Source organism: Parasteatoda tepidariorum, chromosome 6, assembly GCF_043381705.1.
Source record: "Parasteatoda tepidariorum isolate YZ-2023 chromosome 6, CAS_Ptep_4.0, whole genome shotgun sequence".
Taxonomy (NCBI): Eukaryota; Metazoa; Arthropoda; class Arachnida; order Araneae; family Theridiidae; genus Parasteatoda; species Parasteatoda tepidariorum.
This window is the reverse complement of record NC_092209.1, coordinates 86,899,161-86,910,867: the sequence shown is the minus strand read 5'-3', so window position 1 is coordinate 86,910,867 and position 11,707 is coordinate 86,899,161. Positions and strand designations below refer to the sequence as shown.

The window sequence follows — 11,707 nt, the reverse complement described above, 5'->3', positions numbered from 1 at the left end:
GCTATATATATATATATATATATATATATATATATATATCTTCACTTCTTCACTTGCCGTAATGCATTTCTGTACCAGGATGTAAAAGTTTTAAAGTCCTTCTTCGGAAAGCTTTTCAGTTCTGTCTGAGATCGGGACTTTATTAATGTCTTCGTGATCCTTAAATCTTGTTCCTTTACCATTTTTTGGACTTTTAGGAGATAAATCATTCACCTTACTCTTGAAATAATCTCAGAACTTTTGCTTCCGAAATTCAAAAATTTGTCGAAGTAAAAAGATTTAAGGAACTCGAACACAGTAAGAATGCCAAAACTCTTTAATTTTGTCATTCTCAAATTTTATCCAAAAGATGCTTAAAATTTTTTTAAAATTTTTTACATCCAAATACATTTTTGTAAAAATTTTTACATCCAAATACAGAAGTACAGTGCGTAAAAAAAACGAAAAAAAAAAAAAAATAAAATAAAAAACGAATTAAGTTGTCCACGTGTGACGTCGATTTCAGTTACCTAGGAAAACTGGAGCTTGTGTGATTGATACATTATTATTTCGAAAAATTTTAAATTTAAAAGCCAATAAATTTTGTGAGAAGCCACAAATGTTTCAAGTTAGTTGAAATAATGGCTTTAAATAGTTCAAATAGTTTAAATAGTTCAAATAAATCAAATATTGTTTGCTTTGATCTTTCATTTTAATAATGGCTCTAAATTATGTCAAACCATCTTTCTTCAAAGAGAACTAATTTTTTGGTGAGAAATTTAACCGATTTTTAAAAATTTTATGTTAAAATAATTAAAAAAAGGAGATTTCAAACTAGTTTTGGAATTTTAAATAATCGGATAACTGTATAAACTTCTTTACGCTGTAAAAAATTTGGCATATAGTTGCCAGCAATTTTTTGATGCTGAAATAAATTAAAATTTTTTTTTACAATGCATGCAGTCTCATTTTATTAACTTTTTCGCTGAAATCTTCGTTTATTTATTTATTCATTTTTTCTTTGTTTGTATTCTGACAACACATATTTTTATAAACTTTAGAATCAATTCAATGGCTTCACTACAAGAAAATTTCGTTTAAAAACAAATGTTTCGTTTATATTTTTAGCAATATATTCACATTAACTGGGTATCTCCAAGAAGAAGAACATCTCCCATACCCACAAATGTGACTTATAGCTGCAGTTTTGTTTTTAAAATGTATTTAATTTATCTTAGCACCAAAAATGGCGGTAACTATGCAAAAATATTTTTTTACATTCTATATAAAAATTATATTTTAAGTGTTTTCTTCTGTAAACATCAATAAAGAATTCATTTTTAGAAGATTAAAATATTAAATTAAGTTCTGAAATATGAAACGATATTTTTATCTCTTCTTATATTTTTATACTTTAATTATTAATATTATATATTCTTCCGAAATAATCATTTTTTGCATTATTCATCATAAAATTTATTACATTAATTTAAACTTCCTTAGTTTAAAATATTAATTAAACCGTAATTGAAATTTAAATCATAACTTTTCTAATTACAGAAGATTTATTTTCTTTTAACTTTAAAACATAATCTTAACGTCGAAATTAAAGTGAGTGAAGTTGAGGTTAAAAAAAAAAAAACATTTGCTGGTAAAATGTTATTAGAAATCTGGATTCCACATTCCATGAGAAATTAATTTTGAAAATTTACCTCAGGAAAACAAATAAAATATAATTCAAACTTGGAGTTTCGGATATTAATTAATTCTCTTCCGAGGTTTAAGCGAACATATTATTTTTTTTAAATTAAATGATTTGTTATACCTACATCTAATTTTCTGACTCCTTTTGTGCAGTTCTTGTTCGATAAAGCTAAATTTATAACCAGAGATATATTGATAAATATAATTATTTTAAATGTTTGAGTTTTTCTTGATTGTTTTTGGAATCGGGTTGTTTTCCGCAAAACTTTATTAGATTTAGTCAGTTTTAATATGAAAGATTTTAGTTTTAATGATTTTTTTTAAAAAATTGATTGTATATTTTATTTGGAGTTCAGCCCCTTTAAGCTAATTAGCGATGCATTTTAATTTTATCACTTTTGAATTGTTTATTCTTAAAATTTAATTATTTTATTGAGGTTATCTTGAAAGTTTTGTTGCTTTGATTAATTTCAATTGCTTATTTTTCCCTCTTTGAATTTGAAATTTATTGGGATTTTAAATTAAAAAGTTAATTCACTTCTCATTATTTCATTTCAATTTTTTTTTTAAATTTTCGGTGAGTATTACAGAGGGTGTCCCAAAAATTTTTACCAGTAATTTTTATTGAAAACTCAAGTTTTTAAATATTTTTTTTTAATTCATAAAATATTTTATAGGGTTGTGTATGGGCATGGAACAGTATTTGAATTAATGAGGTAGGAGGGTACCGTCAGTATCATCAGGGCACAGCAACATCTGGGTATTACGCCAAAGATGCACTCATTAATTGGAATTTTCAATTACAGTGAATTAGAATTAAGTAAATATTACTTTAAAAATTGCGGTATACTATTTTACGGTAAAAATGGATTTGACCGTAAAATGGATTTTACGAACGATGCACCGTAAGTGCCGGTACTTTATTACCGTAATTTTATCCTAAATTTTTTTACAGTGTACTCCTTTCCCTTTCGAATCATGCCATGAAACTGATAAAATTCTGAATTAGGGTCATAAGGTATTTAATTTTATTTTTCAATGTGACGGTGATTATAGACTTGTTGGTATAAACCTTAGACTTTATTTACTCCGACGAAAAAAGTAATATAATAATTTTAATAATGTAGTAATTACTGTAATTAATGTAGTAATTATTGGGCTGGCAGTATAAAAACCCAAGAAACCAAATACACTACCAGGATGTAACACAGTAATGCTCAAAATATTCTTTATGATTATTTTATACAGAGCTGCATTATTAATAATCCTGAACTGTCAGTTATTCAGCTGTTATTTTTTTGGTTGGCAATTTTATAGCACAAATAGAAAAAGAAATTCAAATATTGAGTGGATTTTTAGATACACTTGACGAAATTTAAATTTGAATAACTAACAAAATAACAACTGATATCACCACATTTTCTTATACATAAATAAAATCTATGACACTTTGTAATTGAAATCTATTTAATGCCTCGCAAATCTAAAATCGTAGTGTTTTAGTCCAATCTAGTTCTACCACTAGTGTTTTTAAATCCTAAATGTTTGACTTCAAAAATATCTAAATGACCAAACAGAATTTACAGTAAATGTATTTTTAGTTCTGAATTTGTCGCATTTGCTTAAATTATATTGATTCATGCAATACAGCATCAACGCATTTTGTTTCCTCACTTGCAAAAATAACCTTTCCTCATATGTAAAGGTATTGACACAAAATAAAGTTTAGTAATACGAGGCAATCACAACTGCTTTTTCTTAGGGTAGAAAAGCTTGTGCTTTATCAAATTTGCTTCAGGTGGTCTAAAATTACTTGAAGTTACAAATTTCTGAATCTTAGAGAATCGACTGAATCTGAAAAAGATAGTTTCGAAATCTAAAGAAGTTTTATGTATAGATATTGACCCAAAAATTGTTCTACTATTACAGGATCATTTAAACTTTTTCCCCCATTAGCGTACATTGGCGAAACTCAAAATTCACCCCGGTTTGTCTTAGCTGTTAGCCTTATGTTGATGTTTCAAATTCCTAGATTTAAAAGATATTATTATATTAAAAAAAACTACAACATAAATGTAGTTTTACTTTATTAAGTTGATAAAGCATTGTTGTTTTGTAATTGATTTTTAGAAAGATTTTCCGCATTTTTCCGCTACAATTCCAAAGTAAAAATATTCTTCGAAGACATAAGACAGTTTTTGAATGATGCTTAATGTAAAGTAATTGGTACAAAAACTCTGGTTTTAATAATAATTCAAAGCAATTATAGTTACAGAAACCTCTTTTTACCTGAATTGTTTTGAATATTTTTCAGTATTGATTATGTGTAACGATGTCAAAGTCAGTACTATATATTTCAGATTGTTATTAGCAATAATTTACCGCAGCTTAACTTGGAAAAATATATTTCTTGTGACTTAGATAAAAATAAGGAACATTTTTATTACTTAAATTGCTTCAATTATTGTTTTCAAAAATTTTTCGACAAGAACTCTTTATAAAACTTCTTCTTGACAGGAACTACAGCCTAGTTTGTGCCAAAGCCTTCTCATTTCACTTCCTCTAAGTAAAACAGTTCGATGCAAGGTTTCACCATCTTTCTACTTTCTTGGTTCTTAGAGTTTTTCCCACACGTGTCAATCATCTTGAGTGTGAAAGGTGTCTTCTTCTTGTTCCCTCGAAACGTTGGTTTTTTGGTGGAGTTCATATCGATATATATTTTCACACCGAAAGATATGACCCCACCATCTAATTCTGTATAACTTGATTGGTTTTATAATGTTAGGTTGGTGATATTTAATGCATAGTTCATTATTATATCTAATTCTCTTTGATTGTCTCCCAAAAAAGTAGTACAGAATTTTCTTTTTAAATATTAGTAGTTTATTATTTTTTTAAAAGTTATCTATCGTCCTGTATTTACAGCCAGTATATTCAGTATAATATTTTGTCTTACATAAGTTGCATAGATGCTTATTTTGGTAATAAATCTTGACTTGAGTTACTCTACATACGCCATTAAAAACCAGTAATTTTTTTTGCACTTAATATCATCATTGTTCGCAATGAGAGAGTATTGAATTTTTTTCCTTTGAACTAACAGAAACAAATAACTAAGTAGTACTTAAAATAAATTAAAAAAACAAAACAATGTAATTTCTTTCTTTCTTTCTGAATAACGTTAGTGTTTGTTTGCCGATATGTTTTAAATTAAGTTTGGCACATTTTTTTCTCCTTAATCTAAACCTCTTTTTTATTCAAAAAAATCTTGTTAAGGAATAAACATTTTTTGTGAATAACACTAACATACATACTTTTTATATTAAATAAGAAATAAAATTTACGACGTCTTTCAGAACCAATCTGTTGTCACCACAGAGCTACCAATTTTTTTTTTAGCCTGAGGCACAAAAGTAGCTTTCGCCTTAACAAGAGTGCAGTTGACTGTGAAAATCACATTTTGCAATATAAAATCGTCTGACAACATTCACCTGTGTCGGCGTGTGTATTATCGTTTTCACTTTGTTGCACTAGTCTCCCAAGACACCCGCCAGGCGGCACTCTCTGTATAGATATAATCAGACAGAATCGTTTCGCCTGAAGGAATCAATTTAGATTGAATTTCCTTCCCTTACGTCGATATGCAATTTAGATGCGTTGAAGTGTTCCTTAAAAACGGAGGAGAGATCATAAAATTCTTAAGCACTAAAAGCTTTTTTTTTTCCTTCTCCTTTTTTGTCAAATTGATTTTTTATCGCTTGCTTTTTTTTGTTGCCCGATCATTATTTGATCGAATTGAAGTAGTGATCTTCGAAATTTCGTCTTTTTTTTCCCTTCCTGCCAGATAGTGTCAAACGAGTTAATTTTGTCGAGCCTTTGCGTGAAATATTGCATTGTTATAAATTTCTATAAGCCATTATATGGCATCAAATTCAAAACAAACATTTTATTTCTGTAGATCTGATGACGGAGAATTGCTTTTATTCTTACGAGAAAGTTAAAGAACTCTTATAAAAAAAGTTTTTTTTTCGAAACTAGATATTTTTTAGTTATTGCGTTATGATTAAGTAAATCAAAGGTGACAATCATTAGATATTGTGAAAGACCGAAATCTAATGATTGTCGCCTTTCACCGGTGGCTGCCAATTATCACACAGTCACTTGGTAATTGGCATCCTAATTGAATATTAAAACATTGAATAAATTCGATGAATAAATTAGTTTCGAAATCAGATTTAGCATACATTTCGGACATTTAATAAAGCTACCATATGATTGTCGACATTCACCCGTCAAAGTCTATAATTACAATTTCGGTCATTTGCAAACGAGAAACTGAAACGGAACGACATATTTGTTTTTGAAATAATTTTTTTTTGCTTCAAAATTAAGGCGGAAAAAAATCAACATGTTTCGAACGCTCAAAGCAAGGAACTCATTCTCAAGACTAAACACAATGAAAAAGAAAATAATGGTAAAGAAAACAAAACAAGGAAAACCCAGGTAGTAGAAAGAAACGACGGTGGCCGAAGAAAACAAATTAGAGCAGGATATATTATCATGTACGGTGTAAGAGCAGTGTAGAACTGACATAATTTACTAGGGAATTAATATTCAAATGAATAAAACAAAATTTCAGAACTTCAAGCTTTCACGACACAGGGGTAGAAAGAATTTTAACTTCAATTTACGTACTAAATCCCAGCAATTTGCTGCAATAGATGATTTATCGAATTTTTGACCACGGTCATGCCTCACGTGTTCTATTAAATAAATTTTAAAGTGTATCTGGTTTTTCTAATGTTGGCGGGGTTACATTGGCAAGATAAGTGGTAACTGTCCCGATAATCTTATGGGATCTTGCTGATGGGATCTTTAAATAGCCCAATGAAGGCAAAGTAGCATTCTATTTTAATTTTATAACAATCATTGAACAGCCGACACATTTTTTTGGGTTTACGACTGCGAATGTTCAACTCCATAGCCTCGTAATTTTGAACCTAAGACAAGGGAATTCCTGAAGACAAGGGAATCCAGAAGACAAGGGAATTCCAAAAACAAGTATTGTAAGAAATTTGCCTTCGTGGAGGATTTTTTGTTAGAACTAACCCGTATTTGCTTTACATGGTGAGGAGAAGTCTACCACTGAGGATATTTCCCGTCAGCACTGTGGTCTGTGCAAGCAGGATGCGGAATTCGTATCGACAAGATATCGCTGGGATTTGAACCCGGTTTACCTCAGCAAAGTTGCATTTATACCTGATTTTACAACCGTCTTTGAACAGCCAAGCTCTGTGAGGACTTTTTTGAGGGAAATAACTCTCATTTGAGTTAAATGGAGAGGAAGGATACGTGAATCTCCCACGGTAAGCCTAACGGCAAGGGGACTCTAACCCATGATCTGTCTACCACTGAGGATATGTCACGTCAGCACTGTGCAAGCCTGATGCGGAATTCGTATCGACCAGCCATTGCTGGGATTCGAACCTGGTTCACCTCATTGGAAGGCGAAAGCTCTATCTCCTGAGCCATCACGGTTCAGGCAAGGTTGCATTGACTAGTTACGTGCTAATGCCCCATTGATAATTCGATAGGACAGTATTATTAAGATCCGATACTACCTTTAATAGCTCGATGTAGCCAAGGTTACAATAACAAGATACGTGATAAATGCCTGAATGATTATTAGTACTCATAATATCATTATTAGTCCTATGGTAAAGGTTGTGTTGGAAAAGAACCTAGTGAATGTCCCATTTTTGTTAGTATTAATAAATTTTAAAAAAATTAATGTAATTTCGTTAAGAAGACTGAAAATGTCTTCAAAGGAACACGTAAGATGTCTTGTTCTTAATATATATACTTTTATAATATTAGCATTGAAGACATTAATACCTGTCTCCAAGTTTGCCAAGTTTTATCAAGCATTCATAATAGTTTTGATGCTTTGTATAACCACTTTTTACAAGATTGATTCATCAGATTTGGAAAGCGTTTTTCTTTTATCTTTGTTTAAATATTAATATAAAATCCTCTGCGTACCTACTTTTTTATTCTTATTTCTGTCAAAGATTCTAAAAATATATATTAAGATTAATCATTGCGAAACACTTCGTGTCTTTTTGAATTAAAGGTTCACAATTTTTTTCTGGAAAAAAGGCCCCGGCAAAAAAATTTTCCTACGGTGGCCTCAATCAAGTCAGTTTTTATATTATTCAAGAATAATTTAAATTTTCTTAATATAATATGAGCACTATAAATTTGTAATGAAAATTTCAAAAACAAAGTATATGTACAGTTATTTTGAAATAAGAAATCACATAATGTTTTACTATAGGTTTTTAACTATACTATAGGTTTTTAACTATACATATAGGTTTTTAACTTAGCCTGAGGAAAAATTCTTAAATTATTATTATTATTTTATTCTTTCTAAACTTCTTACATCTTAATTTTTTTTAAATCCTCGAGCTACAATTGTTTTCCACATTTTTTAAAGTAAAAACCGAAATGTTGAGAGATTTAAAAGTATTGATACTTTAATTTTGTACCTCTACATTTAGAAAATAGGCTACTACAGTAGGTGCTGGTTTGCACCGCTATGTTAAATAAACAAACTTATCTTTTGACTTTCTGCAAAAATGAAAATTTAAGTTTTTCTTGCGTATTTCCATTAGTAAGCTTGGATCACAATTGCAAAAAAAGTTATGCATGTAAAAGTATAACTACATAGATCTCATGTAATTTATACTTAGATTTAATATCAATTCGGGAATCACCTAAGTTTCTAAGAAAAAAACTTATATCATTATTTGTTAAAATGCTCAATTATATTTTGTTATATCAGTGCAGATGTATAATAGTATTTTTCTTCTGTTATATTATTTTAGAGAAACTGTAATTACACGGTATATTGCAATATTTTTCCAATTTTGCTATTTTACAATTTCTACATTAATTACTTTCATTATCCAAATAAAGTTTATAAACACTCAAGATAATCTTGTATTGGATGGTCATCATTATCGATAATCCACACTATATTTTTTATACCATATTTATTGTTGTAGATCAGGATCAGGATATAATTGTTTTCTATAATTATTTTTAGGGATAATATATGCGTATTTGCTGTATTCGATATTTATCTCTGTAAAAAAATTTCGCGTAATAGAAATTCATTATAATGCCTAGTAGTCTCAATATACCATGAAAATACTTTTTATAAATTCGAATGGTGATTTTTAAAAAAATGCTGACATTTTTCAATATATTGACTATTTCTTTTATGTTTAGCAATTACTTGTTATCTAAAAACATCTAATTATTAATTGTGTGATTTATTAGCATTTAAGTTTTAGGCTTGTGTCAGATTTATGTTGTTTTAAGATTGGAGTATAGATTGAGGATCATAAAATGCTAATTTCTTATTGCTGATTTGTATAGAAACGTTGCATTAGAAATAAACTTATAACTATTGGTCACGGTTTGGAATTAAGTAATAATTATGAAAATTCAGATTTAAAAATCTCTGATTTAAAGAACTAATTCTGATTAAAAGGATTCTTTATTTTAAAATATTATAAAGTATATGAATTGAAACTAAATAGAATTTTTTTTAATATTTCCATTATCATACCGAGAATATATTTTAAAATAAATGTTTTACTATTTATTCACAATAATCTTTTATTCAAAAACAGTACAGTAGCAAAATTATAAGGATTTTAATAATTGTAAAGACAAATATGGAGAGATATCCATTATCAGTATAATCAGACAATCATTTTTATCAATTAAAAATATCGCTTGCCTTAAAAAAAGTGTTTTAAAATAAATGTGAAACTATTTGAAAAGATTTTGCTGCTATTATTATCGTTTTCTTTTCTTTTTATTTTATTAGTATATTAGCAAACGATTTTGAATAAATTAGTTTAAAAAATTCAACAACTTGTTCTCTTGTCTGATATTTTATTATCAAATAAAAAGTGCTTTATTAAATTATGTTTGAAATTTTTTGAAATATGGAAAAAATAGCTCCTGGGTAAATGCAAGAAAAGTAAGATATAAACTCTTTCTCAAGATAGAAAATTAATTTGGGCATTTTTAGAAGACTTTTAACAAATATCGAAGTTTACAATGTTTCAGTCGTTTTTCTTGATGTTATTTCTTTCCAGCTCAAATTTACTTTATTATCAAAATTTCTGAAAATAAATTGTTTCTTTTTCTCATTTGCATAAAAATATTTGATTATAAAGATAAAAGGAAATTAATTTTATCAATTTTGTATTTTGTATAACTTTACCTTCCGATTTATAATTCCATATTTTTTATCATGTTGTTTGAATAATTTGAAAAAGTTAATATGCTAAATAGTCAAATATTTAAAATGTAAATCGTTTAGAAAAATTATTTAGAAAAATTATTTAGAATATTAATTCATAAATTTTTCTAAATTTTTTTATTTATTTCATTCTTTAAAATATTTATAAAACAGGTTTAAATGAAGTACAATTCCTAAAATTCGAACCACGAAACAGATATATTTCACCTTTCAGGGATTTTTTTAAAAATAAGCAAAAACGCAATTTTCTCTTAATATAGAAACTTAATTTAGATATTTTTAAATGATTTTGAATTGATATTTTGTTGCAAAATATTTGAGATTGTTTTTTTATTTACTCTTTACACATAATAATGATTCTTCGCATTTAATGTAAAAAATTAATAAATAAAATGTTTGGCTTTATTTACATATCTTTTAAAGAAGCCTGTAAACTAGGTGTATTTTTTGCATATAAAACTTAATTTTATCCTTTTTTGAATTTCTAATTATAAAATTGGTTATTAATAAAGATCTTAAATATTAATAATATTTACCGTGACCTTAAGTATTATTAATATTAAAAATACACAAAATTATTGATTCTGTTAATTATTTGGAATATTTATTTGTTTTTTGTACATTTTTTTTACTCTTCAAATGAATTAGTTTACTAATGAATATTCTTCTAATGAATGTTCTGATGAATACTTTTCTAATTAGTATTTTAATAAATATCATTCCAATTAATATATTCCTCGAATAAATCATTTTATATTATTCTTCTAATTTATGAATGCAGGTTCGATAAATGAATACAATTTCTAATAGATAATTAGCAAAAATTTTCATAACAATTGAACAATTCTAGGAAGCTGAAAGACTCATTTTTTTCGCATTTCATTATTAATGGAGCAATGAATATTAGAAGGAAGTAAGAATAACGAACCTTTTTTGTGTAAACTATGCACTGCACCTTATATGCAGAATTAAAAAAAAAGTAAACTGATTGATATATTAATAGACTAAATTATTTAACTACATTCAATTAAAAATGTCCTTAAACGCAAATAAAAATGCCTGCCACGCATAAAAATTCAAGATAACTTGTTTCATAAAATTAAAATGTTTTAAGATTTTTAGTCACAAATAAAGTAATTCCTTGCATAAAATATAAATTTAAATTTTTTTTCACAAATAAAGGTTACAACAATAATTACGCAAAAAGGATGGGTTTCATAGCTTGAAATGCTAATTTTTTAAATAATAACATTTATAAAAATGCTTTTATTTAATAACAGTTTATAAAAATTTTAAATTTTATTTTTTTATTAACGCAAACATAAAACTTTTCAAAACCATTTCAAATTATATCATTAATCAACGATTTAAAAAAAGCAAATAAGCAATTTTTCAAAAAAATACTACGTAAGCAACAAAAAATATTAAAATGGGGAGAAATAATTAAATGAATGAAGAATTAAATATCAAAATGCAAAATTAGGTGCAATTAAAAATTAATATTGACTTAATTTTTCAATATTTTTCTTGACACTTGGTACAATAAGTAGGTATTTTCTATATGCATAACTCACTAACAAAAACTTCGGTTTCTAGATTATAATAGTATAGGTTTCTAATTAATAATGATAAAAAATTTCTTTTAAAGGTCCATCCTCATGCTGCAATGATTTTTATAAA

At 27.1% G+C, this 11,707-nt stretch overlaps 1 protein-coding gene across 1 annotated transcript in view; it reads left to right on the top strand.

The window, feature by feature from the left end:
• LOC107448921 (neuronal acetylcholine receptor subunit alpha-10-like) overlaps window positions 1–11,707 on the top strand; it is a 208,549-nt gene that overhangs the window by 26,273 nt on the left and 170,569 nt on the right. The gene's annotated exons all lie outside the window — the stretch shown is intronic.